At 35.0% G+C, this 24,897-nt stretch overlaps 2 pseudogenes; one reads left to right on the top strand and one right to left on the bottom strand.

Moving 5' to 3' along the window:
• Nucleotides 1–1,181: 1,181 nt before the first annotated feature.
• On the bottom strand, nt 1,182–4,120 carry LOC122135670 (annotated as a pseudogene).
• A 5,976-nt stretch (nt 4,121–10,096) lies between these two features.
• LOC122135719 lies at nt 10,097–20,090 on the top strand (annotated as a pseudogene).
• The last annotated feature ends 4,807 nt before the right edge of the window (nt 20,091–24,897 follow it).

Here is a 24,897-nt window from a genome sequence, read left to right on the forward strand (position 1 = left end):
CCTTTGCCCAGCGTTAAACATGGTGTGAATGGCCTTGTGAGTAAAGTTAGAAAGCATCATGCTCTACTGAATGATATTTCAGTCTGATTGAATCTTGTCATATTGTGTTTTTATCATGCCTTGTCTTTAACCTCCAGAAAAACAGTGTTTTGGGGCCAAAGCTTTTACAGTTTAAATGTTTTAGAAATGTGCTTCATATTTTAAATATAACTGCCATAGTCATTTTTTTCTATAAGATTGTTTCTAACTGGATCTTAGTGACACAATCAAGAGTGAATTAAGCGAACCAAACAAGAATGAAACCATTTGGGATTTTTTTGCTAGAGCTTCTCACATGTTCCCTGAAGGGTTCAGCATTTAAACAAGTTCTGCTTTGGATCTCTATTTATTATAATTCATTTTTACACACGTCTGCTATAACACAGTCCAAAGCAAGCACTCTGAATTGGTGCAGTAACATTTGGTGTCCTGTAGAGACGCGGATAGTGATCAGCAAAGCCATGTTTGCACTGAAGTCATGAAAAAAAAAAAAAAAAAAAGGGAAACTTCAGGGAGTTTAACATTGTGAAGTTTAGAATTTTTACATAACTCTATAATGAATATAAATCTCATAATAAGATAAGTATCCAACTAAAAATGTCATGCAACATCATCAATCATCGAATGTGTGAATAGTGAACAGGATAAACAACAACAAAAGAACTAGAAAAAAAGACATTTATTTGTAACACCATATACAGATGTTGAATTTAGCAATGAAAAAAACAATATTTTGCATGTTTGCCGTGGTCTTGAGAGGGTGTGACTCTTACAGAGCTTCATCAGGAGGCTGTAGTTTCGTGGAGATTCACATGGGACAGTCGTAAATGTGGATGGCTCTGTCATCACCTGCAGAGACCGATTTTGGAGCCTGTGGGGTTGTACTTCACACTCCTCCAACCTACACACACACACACACTTGTACATGAGCATGCATGATTCATGCCCTTCAGAAACTAAAACTAACCATGATCTGCTTATAAACCAACAATACAGTAAAAACATTATTAATGTGTTCATTTAAAATAACTTTTCTATGTGAATGTATTCCTATGAAGGCAAAGCTGAATTTTGAGCATCATTACTCCAGTCTTCAGTGTCATATGATCTTTCAGAAATCATTCTAATATGCTAATTGCTGCTCAAGAAACGTTTCTGATCATCACTGTTGAAAACAGTTATGCTGCATTATATTTTTATGGAAACCGTGATACATCTCTCACCTGGTCCTGATGATCAAAGAATGTGTTCACACATGACCTGCTGCTCGTGTCCCACACTTTTACACTCTTATCAGACGAACTGAAACAGAAACAAATAACAGCTAAGAACACACAAACGACATTTCCCATTTTCTATTCATCTGAAGTGCATCAACTCTTGCCTGGACACAAAGTGTGTGTCGTCAGGTGAAAAGGCCACGTTCAGCACCCAGGATCCGTGACCGCTGAGAGTGCCGGCCAGGTTAGCGTGCTGCCTGTGAGACCGCACACAAACAACCAGACCGTGAGATATAAATGTGTTGGAAGGTGAAAGATGCACACAAGTTTGTAACTTACACGTCATAAATCTTGATGTAGCCGTCATCTGATGCGGTTACCAGCAGCTGAGAGTCTGGGGAGAAAGTCAGAGACCTGATAGGCATCGCATGACCTGAAAAGAAGAAAAAAAGAGCATGTCTTATTGTTAATCCTACAGTTTGGCTTCTGTACCTTTAAGATGTCTGTATGTAAATAATGTAGTACAAACAGTAATAAAGTCTGCATGTTATTTGATCAAAAACACTACATAGAGGATGGAAAAATTTTACAATTTAAATTAGCTGTTTTTCTATTGTAATATATTTTATATAAATATTTATTTCTGTGATGCAAAGCTGTATTTTCAGCATCATTACTCCAGTCTTCAGACTTAAAATGTTACAAAATATTTATATTTCAAATAAATGCTGTTCTTTTACTCTGACATACCTTTTTCCCATATATTCTAAAATATATTCACATAGAAAACTGTTCTCTTAAAGTGTAATTATATTTTACAATGTTACTGCTTTACTGTATTTCTGATCAAATAAATGCAGCCTCGGTGCGCATAAGAGACTTCTTTCAAAAACGAAATATATTGTAATTATTATAACTTTGACCACTAGTGCAGTACAATAAAAACAACTGCATTTAACGTTCAACATTATTTCCAGCTGTGCTTGTTGGAGCAAATGAAAGGGATGAGTGAGCGATGGAGCGACGCAGGAAGACATAGAGGCTCTGCGTCAGGAGCCGAAGTTTACGACCCTTGAGGGACGGCTAGTGACGCAAACAGGTTTTTCCACTGCATTCACGTAACCCATAATCACCCTAAATGCATCTAGCAGACTAATGGACAGAGCGTTTTAATAAGAGGAAACTGAAGACAGCTTGAATCATGTGGGAGACGATTTCACCTTCCAGCGTGTGCAGGAGTTTCCCAGTCCGCAATATCAAAGATATTAATGATTCCGTCTATAGCACCACTGGCTAAGTACTTTCCATCTGGACTCTAGAGACAGAGAGAGAATTATTAGGGCTTGGAAAACTTTATATTATAAGGAAAATCTGCATTTTCTTAAATATTCATTCCAGTGTGTAATGTGAATAAATTTGGACCGTCATTGGTTGAAATGAGTTCCTTTAGACACACTGAGGCTGACTGTTACCACTGACACTTATTTACATATTTCCCACAATTTTTTATCGGTTTGATTACTGGTTTAAGAAAGACTTTTTAAGACTTTTTTAATAAGAGCAATTACACTCAAGAAACCTTTTTTTTTGCTGACAAAATATTTTTAGAGCAAAGCATGACAAAATTATTTATGTTCAATACAGACTTTTAAAAAAAGTTTTAATTTAATTTAATTACATTTGATGAACCTTTTATTTAGCATTTTCAGCTTAAATTAAACATTTTGTATATAATGAACAAGAACATATTCTAAAAAATAAATAAATAAAAATGTGATATACACTTCAGTTTCCAGGTTTGGAGTTTGATTTTTTTTTTTTTTTTGAAAAAAAAAAAAATATTATTTTTATGCAAGAATGCATTAAATTGACCTAAAGTGACAGTAAACGACAATTAAATGTTATAAAATATTTATTTTACAAATAAATGCTTCTCTTTTGAACTTTCTATTCATCAAAAAATTCTAAAAAAAAAATTCTAAAAAAAAAAAAATCAGTTTCCACAAAAATATTTAACAGCACAACTATTTTTAACAGTGATAATAATCAGAAAATTTTCTTGAGCAGCAAATCATAGCATATTAGAATGATTTCTGAAGGATCAATGTGACACGGAAGACTGCAGTAATGTTTTAAATTGTAATACTATTAATGGTAATATTAAGTCTATACTGTAAATCTTACCACTCCAAACTTGAGTTCATATAGATTTTTTTTTAATAATATATTAAAAAAAAGGTTTATATATATATATATATATATATATATGATTTTAATTCAGTACAAAAGCAGAAAATGATTCTAGCCCAGCCCTTCTGTCCACTGAATATTAGACATGAGTGTCATTGGCTATAGATGAGAGTAATGATGCAGAGACTCTTACGTAAGCGATGCTCAGAATGAATTTCCCTCTAGTGTCCAGCGAGTGCTCCTTTTTCCCACTTTCCACGCCGAAGATGTTGACCTTCCCTAGAGGGCTGCCAGTGGCAATGTATTTGGAGTCAGGAGAGAAGGCAAACCGTCCAGGGCGTCACTGCAGATGGTACAGAAAGAGTTCATCAGTGTTATTTTAAGTGTATTTAGATCCTAGATTTTTTCTACTTTTATACTTTATGCTCTCATTTAATTTTTTTAAAATGTTTTTGTGGTATTTGTGTTCTGTTTGTCAGCTAGTGTATTAAGTTTCCATTTATTTAGTTAGTTTTAGTTAGTTTTTTTAATATTTTATTTCAGCTAGTGTTCATTTTTTAAACTTTAAGTTGTAATTTCTGTTTTTTAATATTTTATTTCAGCTAGTGTTTATTTTACTTCAAGCATTAAAAACGGTCTGATATTAATTTTAGTTAATGATAACCCTGCATCACACTCGTGCATTTAAAGTGATCTTTAAAAATAAACAAATAAATAAATTTGCAGCTCACCTGGGCCTGCCCGTCCTGGCTTGATCTGTTTTGCCCTTCTCCAGATCCCAGAGCCGAATATGAGCATCAAGAGAGCTGGAGGCAGCAATCGCTCCATTCTGACTGAATGTCCACACCGACACACACGCCCAGCTGGTGACCCTCCAGCGTCCACTGCAGCTCCAGCTTCTCATCCGACCTGCGAGCCGTCACAACAAGACAACGTATGTTCAGAAACAACACTTTTTTAATCTACAGTCGTGCTTTTGATTGCACTTTACCTCACTGATTTAAACCATTTCCACACTTTAACCAGGTTCGTCCAAAGAGGCCGGTCCACGATGGTTTCCGACCCGTCCTTGCCTCGCTGCGACCCCATGCCCGCTGTCCAGATGGCATCTTCATGAGCTGTAGAGACAACAGAGATTCTTTTGTGCCTGTGCCCAAATATGCTTGCCTAGATAGGACAGCTCACTAGAATTTTGTGCCTCTAAATCAGAACATATGAACTAAGCTGTGTGTGTGTGTGGGTGTGTGGTGCTGGTGACCTCACCCATCGCTCCTGCCTGTGAATAGAATACTGTAACTCAAAAAGCAAAACTCTCTCAACATATTTATAATCACATCTACAATCATTATCTGATCACCATTATATACCAATAAGACCAGAAAACTGGCAGGGTGTGTTCATATTAGAGATGAACTCACTGGTGTGCCATAGTCTTTCGTTTTTTCAAAATCTGTTTGTAATGCAAACGGGCTACCTATGAGTTTCTAAGCGCGTGTGTGAAGTGGATTTATGAGTTATTCTGGAGTTTATAAACTCACTTCATGCACACGCTTTCTTGCGTTATCTTAGTTTTATGACTAAATCAACTGCTTCTGGGAGCGTTTCGAACGCGTCTGAGGAGGTTTTAGTCGGCGATTCCGGCAGAAAAGTCCGGATAATCCTTAAGATTTGTTCATGCATCCGATAGAAAAACTCAAGCGTGGCGTGATTTATTAAACAATAATAAACACCACGCGTTGATGATAGCTGCCTAGAGAGAGCCGACCCATGACAACCTGCCGCGCAAAGCACCATGGGAACAACCGTCTTACTCCGCCCCCCCCTGTACGTGCCTTTCAAAACGAGCGGATCACATGCAATATTATCAAAGGTATCAAATAAATACAAACGACAGATGCCATCTCTGAATAGTAATTACCATAGTATTAGTAGTAGTAAATGTATTTTATAAAACATTTTTAAAAATGGTAAGTTTAATCAATTTAAAATAAATAATTTAAATAAAAAACAAATAAAATAAAAAATGTTAAATACATAACTAAATAAACGCTAACTACAATAATTCTACACAATATTGTAAATAATCCAATGCAATACATACCAGTGTATAGTAATAAAATAGTACCAGTATTTACAAATAAAAAATAAATAAATAAATGATGATAATTATATAATGCATGTATTTATTATTTATAAAAAAAAAAAAAAAAAAAAAAAAAAACATTTACAATAATATTAAAGCATCCATACAAATAACAGTAACTAGTGAGGGTAATTAAAATAATAGTACCAATAAAAAAACAACACATGGATAAATGATAATAGAATAATAAATAATTTATTTTATAACATGAAAAAAAAAAAAAATACTCAATCTCGAATAATGCATTTTTACCATAAATATTTAAAATAAAACAAATGCATGAAAATAGAATAAATAATAATTTTAAGATAAATAAATAAATATTCCGCAAATCATTAATAAAAAAAGGAAAAATCAAACAGGCCCCAATGATAGTAATAAAATAATAGTGACCGAGAATAAAATTCTAAGATAAATATGCTAAAATAATACAGTAACATACAATATTGTTAAATCATGAATACAATAACAGGTAGCACTGAAAGCTATAAAATAATACTATCAGCATATTTAAAATCAAAAATAAATAAGATAATAAACAAGAAATGTATTCATTATTTACAAAAAAAAATAAATGCTAACTATAATATATTTAAATATTAAAATGAAAACAAAATAATAAAATCATTTAGCTTGTTTTTATTGGCATGACTAATAACTGTATATACAAATAAAGAGAGCACTATAAGCATTCTCTTTATCAGATGACCTCTTTTATTGCTTTGTCTTCAGAGTTTCTAAAATAAGATATTTTTTCAAATGGATATTTTTCTTCTATTTTTATGCCAACTAAAATTAGTTTCTATTTTCTAAAATAAGATATTTTTTCAAATGATAAAAAAAAAAAAAAAAAAAACCAACATTTAAAAAAAAAAAAAAAAAAAAAAAAGCAGAAGACATTTAAACACAGTCTACCACACTCTCTCCGCATTTGCAGCATTGATTACAGAAAAGTCTTTTCCTCTGTGTTAGAGAGCTGGACAGAAAGGAAGTCCATATGCTATGTGGGATTTTAGTCCTTTTATGTCTTGAGCAGTGAGTTTCTCAGCTGATGCCCTTTGAGGTGCAATGTGCCTCGCAGAGGGAATTCAGCATCGACTGACCTAGATCTGACAGCACCAGCGAGCGAGCGAAACGCGAGCGAGCGAGCGAGCGAGAGAGAGAGATAGAGAGAGAGAGAGGAAGAATGTGCTGCTTTATGGTTTAGAATATATTAATCAAATACGGTCTGTCTTATGGCTCTTAAGACAGCAGCACTTGACAAAAAAAAAAGACCTTCTATAAAACTCAAGATGATTAGAAACATTACTGATCTGAATGGGTAGCAAAAAGAAGCTGATTGTATAAAGTCACTTTCCCTGGCCCCCCCCCTTACAAAAGAGTACCTGTACCACGGTTAAAGTTATAGTATCATAGATCATGTTACTGTTGGATTAAAATATTCATATACCATGGTATGTACATAGTGGTTAAATGTACCTAAAATCATTATTTTATTATTTTATGGTAAAATCATCAGTTCGCATGCATGTACTGACTGAAACCAGCACTACTTTCATGTCTCTTGTATTGCATTACAGACTCTTATTTAAAAAAAAAAAAAAAAAACTGCTGCCGCTAATTTGTATAAATTTGTACAATCTCATTAGCAGTGTTGGGGGAAGTTACTTTTAAAAGTAATGCATTACAATATTGCGTTACTCCAGAAAAAAGTAACTAATTACATTACGTAGTAACTTTTTATGGAAAGTAATGCGTTATGTTACTTTTGCATTCATTTTTTTAAATCTGGACAGGGCTCGCTTGTTTGTTTTTAAAATAAAAAAGTTATATTTTTGGCAAATATAAAACGTCCGTACAGTAGAATGCAGAAGAAATTCAGCACACTTCAGCAATAAAAAAAGACAGTAAAAATGTTTGTCTAGAGTAATTTTTGCTTATTGGTATAGTTGAATCATAAAAATCCAAAATAAAAAAAAAAAACATTAAATAAAATAATATTAAAAAAAACAATAATAATATTTTTTCTCTTTAACTTTAATTATTGCAGGTGTGTGTCATATTCTGAGTTGCATATTTTTATTCATTATTTATGAAAACTAAATCAATTAATTCAGTAACAACTGATATCAATCAACACATATTCATATTTATTTTAGAACTACAGTAAAATCTTCTGATTTCTAGCTGTCAATCAATAAATTGAAAAAAAAAAGTAACTTACTTTACTCATTTGAAAAAGTAACAGATATTCTCTTGTAAATTAAAAAGTAATGCGTTACATTACTTGTTACTTGAAAAAAGTAATCTGATTACGTAACTCGCGTTACTTGTAATGCATTACCCCAAACACTGCTCATTAGTACATTTTTGTACGATCTGCTTATGCCACAACGAGGGTTAACTTTAGGCATGGGGTTGTGGGTGGATCATTATACTTACTTTTTTTTTTCTAAAAATCATACATTTCCATACAAATCACATTGTACAAATTCATACGCAATTGGCACCTTGTAAAATAGCTGTTTTCTCATGAGATCAGGTTTGTATATCAGTCTGCTTGTCCTGACCAGTGTTGGGTAGGAACTAGTTACTGTAATAATATAACTTTTTGCAGTAACTTGTAGTGTAACTAATTACTAATTAGATTTCAGTAGTAATATTACAGTTAAGGTCCATAAAAGAGCTAGTTTAAGGTCTGTGTGCATTTTCCTTCTTTTCTCTTGGGCTTTTAATTGCTTTTGGCTCATCTTTTAACTCAGTAAAGACTAAATTTACCATCAGGGTTTAGCTGTAATTAGTGCTTAATTTGATCATGTTTTTGTGCTCGCGCAAACCAGTCCATTTTTCTCGGCAAAACAGCTCTTCATTTTTTCCCTTGTTCGGTTTTTCAGAATGAAACGAGATGAAGAAGCTGTTTGTCTTGAGACACATTGTACTAAGAAACCTTTAATGTGCCTTCTGGAACCAGTTAGCATTTAAGAGTTTTTGAGTCTAAATTTGCTGTTCATGTCACTAATTTCGTTCTAAAAGACTTGGTTCTGATTGTCAATCGCAGCACTCTGCTAGTTACCGTTGCGCTTTAGTTTCATGTCTCTCCTATCACTCCTGCTCTCGTTCTTCTCATATAATAAACAGTTAACTTGAATTACAATTTTGTGTCTATTTATTTTACTTATAAGAAGCAATGAAATTAAAAGGATTTAGTATAATATAGGTACCTTTCCTGATTTTATAAAGTATGTTTATGTTTGAGCAGGTCTGTTAATTATGCTTATATGGTCATTATATTAATACACCACTTCCACTCTGATTTCTTTCATACATTTTTAAATATGCTACTTTAATTCTTCCATTGAAGGTGCAGCATGTCATTTTGTGTTAATAGCTTACTGATCCATTTCATATTATATATCAAGTAGAACAATGATTTTAATGTGCAAAATATAATATATACCTAAGTAAAATACCTAAAAATTTTCAAAATAATTTAAAAATGCGATATGAAAATAGTGACAGATGTTTTCTTCCGTACTGTGATGTACAACGAGAAACAGATTATCGGAGTCGTCACTGGAATTTCAAGTTATGACATTTTGATTAAAAATGACATGAAAGAAAATTACAAAGTTTAAAAGAAAAAAAATAAATGAAATATGCATGGATGAATCATTTAAAAATGATCAGTAAGATGCATCAACAAAATAAATGATGAATTTCCACATTTTTAGTGAATAAATCTGTCAGTGTAAGCAAGAACAATACAGCCGTATTAAAGATGCATCACTTTAAAAAGTCATTTATATGTTAGCAATATTGGACTTCTCTTCAGGAACTTGATCTTGTTTGAATTTTTCAAGACAAGGATTGGAGTTTTTAAGTATTTTAACTTAAAAACAGAGCAAAAATACAGAGTTTTGCAGTGAAAGTCACAAAAGTGGCTCATTTAAAAGACCATTTTGTGATCCTGACACATTGATACAAATCTGAAAGTTGCATTGCAGCTGTGCAATCTAGTGCTTTTCCACAAGCACTTCAAGTCTGGAAACATGTCACCTGTGCTGAGGCGCTTCTGCACAAACACGTGTTAAAATTCAGAGCCTGAGTTGGCAGCACGGTTCACCGTACACAAATTAGGACAGCAGTACAGCGATGCATCCCGTACGGAAACCACAGACACACCCACAATACATGGTGAGGAAGAAACATGAGTGCACGGTTCTGTGGCTGATTGCTGGAAAGGTTTGTTTGATGCAGCAGTCTGAACGGTGAGAGACAGCAGCACTGCAAGTGGGCGGGAGAGAGACACAGACAGACAGAGAGAGGGGAGAGAGAGAGAGAGAGAGAGAGAGACAGAGAAGGGGAGGGACGGGGTGAGTGAGAACATAAGAACAGAAAGGAACGGCGATCACAAAAGAGAGGAAGAAAAGGAGAACAAGAGTAGTGAGGGACCAGAGGAGAAGATGAGAGAAAGAGACAGAGCAGGACCCATCCGAAGCTCAAAATGCCTCCCGGGGGCGACTTCGCCGGCACCTGGAAAATGAAGAGCAATGAGAATTTCGATGAACTTCTGAAAGCTCGCGGTAATATTTCATTCATCTGTTCAGCTGTGCATCACGTCCGCTCACCCTTCTAGCCTCCAGGCGTTCACGTTTAGAACATCTTGAGAGGATCGAGAGATGTTTCAGACTAATTCGGCTCTCGGGGAAGCTGTTATCTTATGGTAGAATGCAAGAGGGCTTATTATTCACATTTATCACGATGGGTTAAAGTGGGTTACGTGGCTGTTACAAGTTAACTGAGGGCTTTGTGTTTGATACATTCACTCACAGTGATTTGTTTAACTGTAAGACGGGAAGGTCTCGGAACCGTTTGGGAAGAAATCAGCCAGTCGGGAGCAAAACTCAGGGTGCGACAGAGACAAATGTGACATTTATTGCATTTGCCAGCTGCCTTCAGGATTGTATTATGTCTAAACGTGTGTGCTCCTATGGCATCAAACCCATTATGGTGACATTGCGATCACTTTGCTCTAACAGTTGAGCTGAGGAACAATTTCATTGCTTTTTCAAAGCTGGTGAGCTTAGTTCATTAACTCTGTCTCAAAACAATGTAAAAATGTTACTATTATTTATTTATTAATATTTTAAATGAGCTGTTTTCAGTTTTCATTTTAGTTGAAATTTTACTAGTTTTGTTATGTACTTTTGTCATTTTAGCAGTTTTTTTTATTAATATTTAAAAATTTCTATTTAGCTTTCGTAAAAAGTATTAAACTAATTGTTTTTGGTTTTTTAGTACTTCAGCTTCAACTTATTTAATTTCAGTTAGTCACCAAGGCAGCATTTCTAGTTTTTGTTTAAATGTTTTAAGTTTATAATGAATTATACATATTCTTTTCTTTTTTTTTTAAGTTGTTTTCATTTTAGGTAATAACAACAACATGGTCTCAAAATAGTCACAAATAATAAATTATTCACATACAGTAATAGTATAGAGAACACATGAAAAAAAAAAATGGAGAATTTAATGAAAAATTTTGTTCCTAGTAGAGCAAACGCAGTCTAGGAGAAATTAAAAATATCTAATTTTGAATTTTTCTTACCAATGGACAGGTTTAAAATTGGCTTTTATTAAACTGTACCACTATGTTGTGAGATTTTTGATTTTGCATGATGCAGTGGAGCTGCATTTTTGATTGCAAACTGATATTAACTTGACAAATTCTCACAGATGTTGCTGGTTTCAAACCACAAATGCTAAATCTCTCTCAGCTGGATACCAGGATGAATGAGGAACACCCAGAATGAGAGAGAAATTATGAACTCGGATGGTTCACGTCTTTCTGTAAAACCCGTGCTATGGTCCAAACCAGAGCAAAACCTTTTCAGACACTCCCAGAATTCCTCAGATTCATCCTGAGGGATCCTCCAGCATTTGTGGAGTTTTGCATGGCAGAGAATTGAAACAAAGTCTCCTGAGGAACATTATAATTTAAGAGAATGGCAAGCCTGGAATTATGTTAAATTAGAATCAAGGTTAAAACAACAGTCCAGGGTATAGCACAAGGTTCTTAGTATTTCCACTTTGAAATACAAATGGAAAGGTCTTTCTCATTCCTTCCAACTTTACAATTTGCATATTTCACACAATGCACTAAAACTATGTACTTCACCGACGATGGGAAAGTGCACTTTGTACATGTAAGACATGTGCTAGACATACTAATTCATGAGAAACAGTGTTTAAATGCAGCTTTGTATTTTGGCTAGTGTAGTTTAACTAGTTTAATTACCTTTAAATGCATTATTATTTACCTTTTTGGTTTATATATTTAAAACTGTGCCACCCAGGTGTGAACGCTATGCTCCGGAAAGTGGCCGGCGCTGCTGCAGCCAAACCGCACGTGGAGATCCGGCAGGACGGAGAGCAGTTCTACCTCAAGACCTCCACCTCGGTACGCACCACGGAAATCAACTTTCGCATCGGAAGAGGAGTTTGACGAGGAGACGGTGGACGGCAGGAAAATGTAAAGTGAGTCACATCGATGGCTGACATCAGAAATGAGACACTGACCCGCTGAGCTTCACAGCCCCTTAAAAACCACCTGAGAGCAACAACACTGAAACAACAGCCATTCGATAATTATAGGAGATAACCATAAGAAAAAAATTAAAAAGGCCACTCAAAATCTCCATAGCAAAAGTTGTTTAAATTTACTATTTAATATTATATATTACATATTATATATAAACAATATTATACTGTAATATTTATAAATATAATATATATTATAGTTATTAGAAAATACCGTAATTACCGTAAGATTTTATGATTTTCTTAAACATCTTAAATTTGGATTTTTCCGATTTTCACCCTGAATTCATATTATCAAATTGTGCTGTATATTATATTTTTAAAAATTGTATGTAATTATTTTAAATAATAAAAATATAAACTAAATATAATTACTTTGTTTTTAATATATTATTAATTAATTTTGTAATTTTATTTATTCATTCCCTTATAATTGAAATGATTGTAGCTTGTATCCTTCTCATTTTTTTCAAATTCTTTCTTTTTTTTTTCTGCTTAAAATTTAATGTGATATCTCAGAGAGGTTGGTTTGGTTCTAAGCTTTAAATTCTTCACTAAACAATAATTTTTTTAATTACTGTAAGAGAAAATTAATGGGTAAAGAAAAAAAAACATTTCAGAGAAAAAAATTGGAGCTCAGCAAGCACCTGTAACAAAACAAAATGCTGTTAATGGAAACCGCTGTTAACATCCCCGGACATCATGGACTCTGATTTCAGAAGATATACCCACAGACACGTTTATGTAGATTTACATTAGTGTTACCTCGCATCCATCAGAACAAATTGGCCACTAATGTGAGTATCAATTTCGCCATCATGAGTTTGTCCATCTCCTCTAATGTCCCTTCAGATGAATCTCAGTATCTCTCTATATCGTCTTAATCGGGTCTTCACAGGTTTTGCAGACGAGCAGTTTTTTTGTTGCTTGCCCAAGCAGTCCAATTCCACTCTGTAACCCGATCCTTCCATTCACATTCAACAACAAAGCCATCCTAACACTACACAATCTAGATCATCGTCCATATAAAACCGATTTTATTTCACTGACCTTAACGATGACATCTCACTGAGCAAAATGACGGTGTTATCAAATTGTGAGAAACCTAAACCAGGTCTCAGACTTGCAAAGATCAGCAGAGAGTGAATTTGAAAAACTATGGGGCGTTTTTGTACATGAAAACCCAGAAATGAGACAAGGGCAAGAGGGTCGCTAGTTGTAAAATATAGTATTCAAAATGGGTTTTTGTGCAGTGATGCCTCAGAAGAACCCGTTTTGGTTTCCCAAAGATCCTTTCATTGAACAGTTCTTAAAAGAGCCATTTATTTTCTTAGTGTGAAGATTTAAAAACATTTACACTCTTAAAAATAAAGGTTCTTTATTTGCATTGATGGTTCCACGAAGAACATCCATGGAACCTTTTCTTTCTATGAAAGATTCTTTATAGTGGAAAAAGGTCCTTTGAATTATTAAAATGTTTTCACATTCTTGTTCACTGAATGGTTCTTCAATGGCATCGCTGTGAAACCCCTTTTTTACACCCTTATTTTTAAGGGTGTAAAAGGAACTTTTTTTTCGCTACAAAAGAACTTTTTGTATATTGGTTGTGGAAAGGTTCTTCATATAACCATCAATGACAAAAAAAATAATCTTTATTTTTAAAAGCGCAGATTCGACATTAACGCTCATCTCTCAAAATCAAGTGAACTCCTGGGTAACATTTTTGCACATTACAGCCTTATCTAAATAAAATACAATTAAAATCAAAATCTGTCATTCTAGGCAGCTCACTATAGGTTTTGAAACACAGCTACAATCTTTTAATTTGTCCGGACTTAATCAGGACATTTTATTGAATATTATTCCCAAGAAATTTAGTCTTTAACTTTGAGAATCCTTTTTTTTATGGAAATGGCTTTGTTGTGAGATAGACAGAGAGACATAGTGAAAGGACGGGTGTATAGACAGATTTGACCTCATTTTGTTCTGGAACAGACAGCCGTGGGAGGGGGATTATTTGGGAGTCTTGCAGCCCCTGAGAGTCACGTAACTGTCTGTCCCGAGCGTTCTGACAGAGGAGACATCTTCAAGTGTGCGTTCTGTATTTATTTATACATGTGTGTCTTTCTGACCTACAGAGGGTTTGGAAAACAAAATGTCTGTAAATGTCCCAAAAAAAAGCTAGCTGATTGGGAGAGCTGGACCATCGGCTCTTGGAGCATCATGGAAAAAGCCTACCATGATTCTTTATTGACATTGATGGTTCCATGAAGAACCTTCAACATCCATGGAAAACTCCAGTGAACCCATTGCAAGCAACAAACTGCAGCAAAGAGCTTTCTTAATTATAATGGAAGCGCTCAGAAATGTTCATCCTGACATATGTATCTATGAAGTGAGTTGGCAATGTGAAGCAACAAGCTTTTTGATTGAATTATATTATTATAAGTCAATAGATTTAACAGTGGCAAAGTCATTGACCCTTCGCAAAGATCCGCCCTCTCCTTAGTTACTGTTGCTACGTCCGACAAGCCATGCCGCTCTCACGCCAAACATCATGTGAAAAAACGAAATGACTATTGCATTTTAATGTGTCACGTCAGTTCAAGCAGCACATGAACCGGTCATACTGTATCTTCCTTTTTTGGGCTCTTTAATGTGTCGTGACAGATCGCTGTAGTCCTTGAATGAACCGATCATCTCTTCCTCCTCTTACTAGTTATAGCATGAAATAAACATGAATGAACATCAGAGGGTATCTTGTTTCAAACCGCAGAAATATGTCAACACACATCTTTTTTCCAAATTCAAGTCATGTACTTTTTTCTGGTTTTGTTTGTTGGAGAAAATGGTAGATTTGCCATTATGATTGGTCAGAGAGTTTGCCATTTCTGACGCAGCCCAATATCTTTATGGAATAAATCAGTGTGAACCACACTACTCACACTTATTCTATAAAACAACAATGAATAGTGTATAAGTAGGTGAACTGAGATGCACCTGTTTGTTGTGTGCGCCCTTCGCTTCTCAAATCTCGCTGTACATGCTCTTGAGAGTGTGCACGTGTGAAAGAAAATGTATTATTATAAAATAAGACATTCAAGCCCTTTATTTACCTCAGCTGCCCGTGTTGTCGTTGAGGGACAGAGATGTTAGCAGGCAGGGGACTCGAAGTAATCCAGCCGTTCTCAGAACCGGTTGCTATAGAGACAGACCGCTCACCTGCCACAGGGCAGAAGGCTGAGACTAAATGATCGTTAGTGAGAGAGACGGGGAGAAAAGATGGGTGGCCATGCTAATCAACCCCTAGCGCTTTTGGTTTTGGGAGAGCAGAGACTATTTATTGTTATTTTCTTTCATTTCAACTTATATTATTATTCTTTATTTTTACTTTGTTCAGACTCTCATTGTATAAGCTACAGATGCTTTGACAATGCAATTGGTATTTGTCATGTGAGGAACGCACATTAACAGAGAGAGGGATGTTTGGTTTGCATTGCACTCTTTATTGGAGGGATTTTATGATTTAGTTGCCTACACATACATTTACATTATGCATTTGGTGGATGCTTGTATCCAAAGCTATTTACAGTGCATTCAAAGTAAATTTGATCATCAAGTGCATTTCCAAGGGATCAAACCCACAGTGTTGCAAGCGCCATGCTGTTCCAGTTGTGCTAAATAACATAAAACTGCAAGAGGGTTAAAAAAAAAGAGAGTCCCTTTTCCAGTTTTTCGGTGCATTACACTGAAATATCATCCACAATACATCCCACAGTCATCGTAACCATCATGACAACTGATATTCAGATTAGCATTTTCAGTGCCAGATCAATAAACTTTTACTTTAGTAAATAGCAGTGGATTTTTCCATGAGTTTTACTGTTCCTGTGTTCTGGTTAAGACCCTGAGCTTAGATTGTAAATGAAGATGCTGTTGTGTGTGTGTGTCTGTTTTTTAGTTTTGAGCGAGACGAATGAGTGTGTTCAGGGATGCTGTACACTGTACTCATTGTAAAGGGATTTTAGATCAAGCTGCATAAATTGGTTTAAAGACGGTGCCTGGGGCCAGAGAGAGAGAGAGAGAGAGAGGCAGGCACAGAGAGGTGATATGAACGGAGTCTGATTGCTGATGCTGTTTTGCTGCAGTTCTCTGACACTCTTCATTTATCTGGGCCCTCCACACACATCCAAAGCAGCACATTTACTGAGTTTCTCTCTATGAGGACATTACCATTGAACTTCTAATGTTTCATATTTTATATTTATAATTAATTAATCATTTAGAGGATATTTATGTTTATGTTTTTTATTAATAGTCAAAATTATATATGCTGTTATTTATAGTATATTTATATTACATATTTTTATATTTATTAGTAAAAAAATGTGTATTACGTGCAATAAACTACACAGAAAAAAAATAGTGTTTAGGATTGTACAATTTTCACTCAAAAAACTGCTAGCTTATTAAAGCAGAAAGAACCTAAATTGTATTTACTTGTTCTTTTTTTACAGTGTATATTTATATTATAAATTTAAAATGAAATGTTCCAAATTTTAAACATTTCAAAATTCTACTTTTTAGAATTTAAAAATGTAATTTTATGTACAAATTCTTTTTCCAAAACTTATATAACTATAATTAGATTTAAAATTTCAGAAATTAATAAGTTACACAAAAACTATATATATATATATATATATCTAATATATATTATATATAGATATATATATATAGATATATATATATATATAAAGTACTACATTTTTGAAATTAAAATCCTAGATACCCTTTGTAATCCAAAAAGAGAAAAAAAAAAAAAACAGAAAAAATCGTGATTAGGCCTGGGACTGTCAGGCTCCAAAAGTATGTACGATTCATTCCTTTTGAATCAAATCAGTGAATTGTTTGATCGATGAATCACTGAGTCAATGAGTTGAATTTGAGTACCGGATCAGATAAATTGAATGATGGGATAATTTTTACAGCCTTTCTCCTTCATTCGTATAAAAAAAAAAATGAAACTAATCTTTATTTGAGTCATTTTCTTAATTAACAGATTAAAATGTTCTATTTTCAATACCCAAATTCCCAACACCCGTTACACAATCTTTGATCATATTCCAAAGTAGAAAGATCATTTCAATGCAGCAAAAGATAAATGATGAGAAACACAAATGATTACTTCACCTTTCAAGTCTTTTGTACAGTTGTCATGTGCTGCAATAAATGAATTGTTCAAGAATTGACTCAAAACTAATTGATTGAGTTTTAGCAGCAGTTAATATTTCAGTGGATGCACAGATTGTGTGTTAATTATTAAATTTACAGATAATAATAAAGAAATTTTGGTCTGTAGAGTTTGGCCACGTGGGAGACAGAGAATAAAATCTACTGCAAGCAGACGCTGGTGGATCAAGACGGACCCGTCACATACAGCTGGAGCAGAGAGCTACGTGGAGACGAAACTGATCCTGGTGAGAGACACACAAACACACACACATATGATCGCTAAGACTTCTTCTACAAGTCTGCTTTCATTTCGTTTCATTTAAATATCAACTTTGTGTGTAAAAGAAAACAGACTAAAATCCTTACTGAGCCACTTTGCTAACACACACAGCTTTATCTGCGTATTTCGGAGATTGTAAAGGGCAACGGATGTTTGTGGTGTTCACTTCTCCAGACTGGAGGGGCTGCATGAACATGGCAGTGTCCATATGAGAGATCACTGTGATCATATTTATGACTTCAAACAGGAAAACAGCCTATGGATTTATTTCCATATAGCTTTAACCATAAGACCCGAGTGAGAGACAGACATTGGGTGTGAGAATGTTTAATGAAGCAGATCGATCTGAGAGGAAGAGAGCAGCTCACAAGGCTGCTTTTCTCACTTCTGTCTCATTGCACGTCTGGGTGTCCTTCACATAGTTTGGGACACAAAAAGGGTACAAAATGAGAGAATGAGCATCTTTTTTGTTTTTGTACAAGTTTCTGTACACTCGGAAACCTCATTTGTGTGATTTCTGTATTTCCTACAAAAAAAAAAAAAACTAAAATTAAAAACATCAGTGGAACTTAGTACTTATCTTTCTTACAATAGCTTTGGTTAACAGGGCTGAAACGGCTGAGCTTGACAAAATCTATTCTATACTACAATTTGTGTTAAAAACTGATAAAAGTATTTGATTGTTTTGCACTTGTCCCAGTGACTTTCAATCGTAAAATATAGAACAAACCATCTTAAAATGATTCTTTTTGTTGATTATACTATTAAAAATGATTTATTATAGTAATTAATTTACAACTACGTTAAAAAAAATTCAAGCCCATTAATATAGAGATGGATTAAAGGATGCATCAAATTGATCAAAACTGACAGTATAGACATTTATAATGCTACACAAATGTTAAAAATTTGGTTCTTTTGAGCTTTCTGTTCATCAAGGAATTCTGAGGAAGAATGTATCATAGATTCTACAACTGTTTTTGACATTGATAATAATCAGAAATGTTTTTGTTTAGCAGCAAATCAGCATATTAGAATGATTTCTGCAGGCTCATGTGACACTGAAAATTCAGCCTTCCAATCACAGGAATAAATTAAATTTTAAAATATGTTAAAATAGAAAACATGAATTTGAAATTGTAATAATATTTCACAATATTACAGTTTTTTCTGTATTTTAATCAAATAAATACAGCCCTGGTGAGCATAAGATACTTCTTTCAAAAAACACTTTAAAAATCTTACCAACCACGACGATTAATGTTAGTGTATGTAAGTGAAATAATATTCATTAAGAAAAACTGTTTTTGTTTAAGATACATGAAATGGTTGCTATGGGACATAAGCCTTAGAAAACTAAGAGTTGGCCATTTTATTTCTAAAATGTTTAAACATGCTATTCCACCACACAAAGCTTTCAAACACAATACGTAATGTGTGAAATCTTCATGACATGAGGAAAGAAAAAAAAAAAAAACCTCTCCTATGATGGATGTCCAGTGTTGGAGATTATATCAGAAGAACAAGTTCAATAAACTTGTGAGAGTGTGAAAAGAGATTATTTTCTAAAAGTCCATGGGGCCAAAAGTGCTAATATTTTATGAAACCACCCAATGTGGCCTTGATCCAAATTCAACAATAAAATAAGAGCGTCATGAATCCGTTCCAGGACAGGCGCTCCTGACGGCTGACCTCTGAGGAACAAATGTAGGACGCTCATTCAGGCTGAACACAGGAATGTGAAGGACTGTCCAAAAATATGCAGCTTCTGGCCCCAAATCAGAAGCGATCACTTTAAATCTGACAGTCAGGCCGCTTTGACATTTCTCACGGTTTGCTAAGTGAATTCAGAGCTCCATGTGCGGGAGAACAACAATCCCAGAATGCAGCACTGATTGTACTTTGGCGTCTAAAATGCGAATCTAGGACACATTTCCATAAGATGAATGCGCTTTCTTTAGTTTAGTCCAAAATAAAGCACAAAAAGCGATTACGGACAGTTCCGATTGTCTTTATTAAAACACAACATAAATGGAGGTTAACTGCAAGAACGCTCGGCTGATCGTCTCTGCAAGAGCTTCAAGCAGACTTCTTTGTTCCTTTCTCTCATTTTCAGATCTTTGGGGCCGATGATGTGGTGTGCACAAGGATTTACGTTCGAGAATGAGGTGGAGGCAACGACCACGAAAAACACCACCAAACAGCCCTGCATCCCAAGAATATGTGTCTAGAAAAACCAGAACCTTCTTTACATGTCAGGCAGTGAACATGCATCCGTTCAGTGCATTGTGGGATTTCATTGTTTGTTTCTCTCTCTTTGTCCGTTTCTGGACACAGATGTGTGTATTGCAAACAAAGGCAGTAATAAAAATGGAAACGAACATCAGTGGTTCTCTCTCTGTCATATTTTTTTTGAAGAGCTTCTTAAAGGTTTCAGAATTAAAGAGGCCTGATGTCATAGAGTCTTTTTAAGTTTCAATAAGAACTTTTGATTCTTTAGGAAAAACCATCATGGAGTGGTGCTTAAAAGAAGCTTGAAAACCAAAACGCTGATCTGAAGAATCTATCAAGAACCTCCAAAAGATCAATGTAGTGAAAAAACAGAAGATGGTTCATTGCTGAACAATGAGTTCAACTAATGAGTCCTCTTCTGCAGAGAGACGGTTGTTCTGTAATTAGACACAGACTCTGGCCCGCAGTCAGATTCGGGCGGGTGGCAGACGCAGATAAGCAGCAGACGCTTCCACCCTTTAAGGGACGTGACGCTGAAGTGAGTGATCAGATTTAGCTGGTTGTCATGCTCAGGGGGAGCTATTATGTGAATTTCACTAAACACAACGGAAATCCAAACGCACAGACAAAGAGGCGGGTTTTAAACCCTAAATCCAGACAAAGGGATGCCAAACACATCATCTACACTGAAAGCGGGCGATGCAGCACAACAAAACTAGAATACTCACACATAGATAAACAAAGCTCTACACTGCTAACAATATCGAGGCTGCAATGAAGTACAATAATATGAAGGATTTGCAACGAAGTACAATAAAAACTAGAGGATTTGTGATACAGAGAATGAAAGACAGACAGACAGAATGATTGGATTAGAACGATAACGATAGAACGATAGATAGATAGATAGATAGATAGATAGATGATAGACAGACAGACACATGGATGGAAGGATAGGACGAGTGTGTGTGGAGAGATGGAGCTGTTTTGGTCTGTGGCTGCAGTGAGATTAAAGCTGATGGATGAGGCAATCTATCACTGCGATGAGAAACACAGGATAGACTCTCCTCATTTTCCTCTCTGTCACGCTCCTCGCAAACTGTGACAACAATACAAAAACAGAGCCAAAGAGTATGTGCAGATTTTCAGACAGTGCTACTGATATTGTGTGTGTGTGTGTGTGTGTCTGTCTGTGCGCGCACAGCCCTCACATGAAGAGAAAACCATGGGACTAACTACCACATATGCGGTTTAGTGTTTTTTACATGGGCCAGATTTTTGACTTTTGACTGAACCAACGCCTGGACTTCACTGCTGCTTATTCTGGCTCAGAACGGTCCACTCACACAGAAAGAGTTCATCTGACTGACATGGGCAACCAACCACAGTTTAATGTTTTTTTTTTTTTTAAATGCTGTTTAGGGGTGTAGTTATCTGCAATAATTTATGTAATAATAAACCGAAATAAAAGAATGTTTAATATATATATATATCAATATATATAATAATATATATATATAACACACACACACACACAACATATACACACACACACACACACACACACACATACACACAGTGGGTATAGGATAGGGATGGGCATTTATTAAAAAATACTGTATTCAAATAATAGGGCTAACGACGACAATAGCCTATTCGAATATTCGAATTCGAATAAATTACGTATTATGATAACTCAGTTTCACGGATTCATTTGATCAAAAGTTATTCCATTTTGTAAAGTCATTTAGCAAGATCAAAGTAATTCCAAACTTGGCGAAGCAGACGACATTCTGTGCTCAAACACAATCACCCTGACACACTCCACAGCACCACCCACTGCATAGTTATAACTGACTTTTAGTTTGCATGCTTATATTTATCACGGATTCTGTTATTACTGCCAGCAAAGCAACACGTAGTAAAATTCAAAAAGTGTTTTTATTTCCCGAATAATAATTACATATCGAATAATCGAATTTGTGCACACTCCTAGTAGTAGGCTATAGAAAAGAATCACCCCCTTTAAAATAATCACATTTTGTTGCTTTGCAGTCGAAATGAAGAATGAATACTCAGTGCAACTTCTAACATCCAAGTGAAAGTTTATAACACCAACTTCTCAGGATAAAAAAAACCTAGAATCACTGATTTGGAAAAAGGATCACCCCCGTCAGTATTTTGTTGAATCACCTTTTGCTTTAATTACAGCCTTTATTCTGTAGGGATTTGTCTCTACTAACTTTGCATATCTAGACTTTTCAATATTTGCAATATTTCTCTTGGATGTTATAAGTTGCACTGAGTAAATACAGCTGGATAAAACAAAAACTGTCAAAACAATGTTGCTTGTGCAACAAAAAAAAAGGGGGGGGGGGGTCATTCTTTTCTATAGCCGCTGTGTGTGTATACACACACACACACAGTTTATTATAGATATATATATATTATATATATATATATATGCATAACAAAAATATAATATTTTTGTGTTCAACAGAACAAATACATTTGTACAGGTTTGGACCAACATGAGGCCGAGTAAATGACAGCTTTTTCATTTTTGGATGAACTATAGGCCTACCTTTAATCAAAAATGAACAGGTTTCATTTACGATTTTTGTATCCATGTAGAAACGTTAACAGCTACAAAAATCCTCTCGTGAGACTTTTGTTCTAGTAACACTCCTCTTCAGCCAAATAAAACCCTGAATGTTCAGCTCAGTTCCCCACTTTTATATAAACCGTCTCAGGAAGTCCTGCCAGGAGCTAAAAGCTGCTCTTTCAACGGGCTGTTTCACAGAACCGAAGAACCCAACCTCCCAAACCGGCGGCTGTCAGGCCCTCCTCACACCGCCCTGATTTCTGACCTGCTATACCGCGGAGCTCATTGTTGGGAATTCGGTCAGCAGAGACGGGGGCTTTGAGCAACACTGCAACACTATATGAGCTCTGATAGGGTTCCCTGCAGCCCTCCAGATCTTCCGAGGTGCCCGCAGGGGCCAAAACGAGGCCAGCGCCGCTGTGAACTGAAACAATTAGCGCTCATCTGTTGTTTGAAGTTAATCTAAGGGAGTTAATGAGAAGATTTTACACGTTCATACTGCGTTTGATGCTCCAGCTATGCAGGATGGATTTCTCCGCATTCAGATTTGCATACTATCTATCCTAAATGGCCCTGTTAGCCCCTGCTGATAATGTAACTACAACACGTGTAAGAAAGATATCAGCAATGAATAGCCTGCCCTTGATGCATCCCAAATCACAGTAGATCTAGACAAGGAGTTTGTGAAGATGATTTTCTAAATAATAATAATGGCAATGACAATAATAAAAATATGAATACAAAAAGATGCAAATTCTGCAATAGCCTACCGAAGTTGCAATAGATGGTTTTAAAGGTATGACATTTTTATTATCAGGTAGTAATTTTAGTGCTTCAACTTATTTAATTAGGTTGCCAAGGTTCCATAACTAAATTTTCTTTTATTTGTTTTTATTTATAGGCTATTTATTTTAATATATTTATTATATACATTATTTAATATATATTTTATTAATGCAATTGTTGTAACAGATGGTTTTAAATGTATGAAAGTACAGTATGCGTTAAATTTTTTAAAGTAGGCTAAATAATTTTAGATGCATCTCATGTCATTTTAGTATTATTCATATGCCGTTAGTGATAATTCATATCTTGAATTAGCTTTAATTTTTATATTTTCAGTTTTAATTTTAGTTGCTATGCATTTCATTTTTATTATTGTTGTTCTTTTAAAATATTACTATTTAGGTTTAAAGGGATAGTTCCCCCAAAAATGAAAATTCCGTCATTAATCACTCACCCTCATGTCGTTCCAAACCTGTAAGAACTTTGTTCATCTTCGGAACACAAATTAAGATAGTTTTGATGAAAACCGAGAGCTTTCTGACCCTGCATAGACAGCATTGCAACTGAAACGTTCAAGGCCCAGAAAGGTAGTAGGACATCGTTAAAATATTCCATGTGACTTTACACAGAAGACAAAATCATACGGGTTTGGAATGTCATGAAGAGGAGTAAATGATAACAAATTTCATTTTTGGGTGAACTCGGACTTTAACATATCAGTCAGACAGTGACTTCCTGCCCTGCCAGAAAAAATCAGCAAAGCAGACCAGACTTTATGACTATAAGTTTGGCTCTGCATGACTCGAGTTTATTTGACAGTTATAGGAAGGTTCCCTCGGTATCTGTCCGTCTCTCTCTCTCCCCACACACACCTCAGACAGCGCGGTCTGTCTCTCTCTCTCGTTAGCTCTCTGCAGGAGACACCGCACCTGTCAGCCCGAGCGCCCGTCACAGACACACACAACAATCTGGGTCACTCTGACTGGGCAGAAGAAAAAGCACCATCCTTCACCTGTCCAAAACAATTCTGTCTAGTGACCAACATACACCACAGATCATTCCAGTCCTGCGGAGCCAGACGGGGTCCACTGAGAAAAACATATTCAGACTGGATGAATTATTTTACACCTTTCACTTCGAAAGATGACTGTTTACTTATTAATTTTACCTCGCAAAACATCTTTATGTAAACACGTATACCAAATGCAATGTACAATTATGGTCTTCTTGATATGAATGCTGGTATAGATTCATAGAACTGCTAACGGACAGCTTCCTTCAGGCATTACAGATAAATCATAGTAGATTAAAAAAAGTATAGGATACATTAATGGTTAATGTAAAAGTCTTGACTCAAAAGAGAGAAAAAGAAAGACCATTTCTGAAATAGCATACTACATTAAAAATACATACAAGACCAAAATCTACAGAATACAACTTGATTTTACATTTCAATATCTGAATTAATATAAGCCTCATGTATCTGACATTATACACAAAATTGATAAGATAACTGGACTAAAGTATGTGGCATATTTACATATACATACATATGCCTATTTATTTATTG

This window comes from Cyprinus carpio, chromosome A25 (genome assembly GCF_018340385.1).
Source record: "Cyprinus carpio isolate SPL01 chromosome A25, ASM1834038v1, whole genome shotgun sequence".
Lineage (NCBI taxonomy): Eukaryota > Metazoa > Chordata > Actinopteri > Cypriniformes > Cyprinidae > Cyprinus > Cyprinus carpio.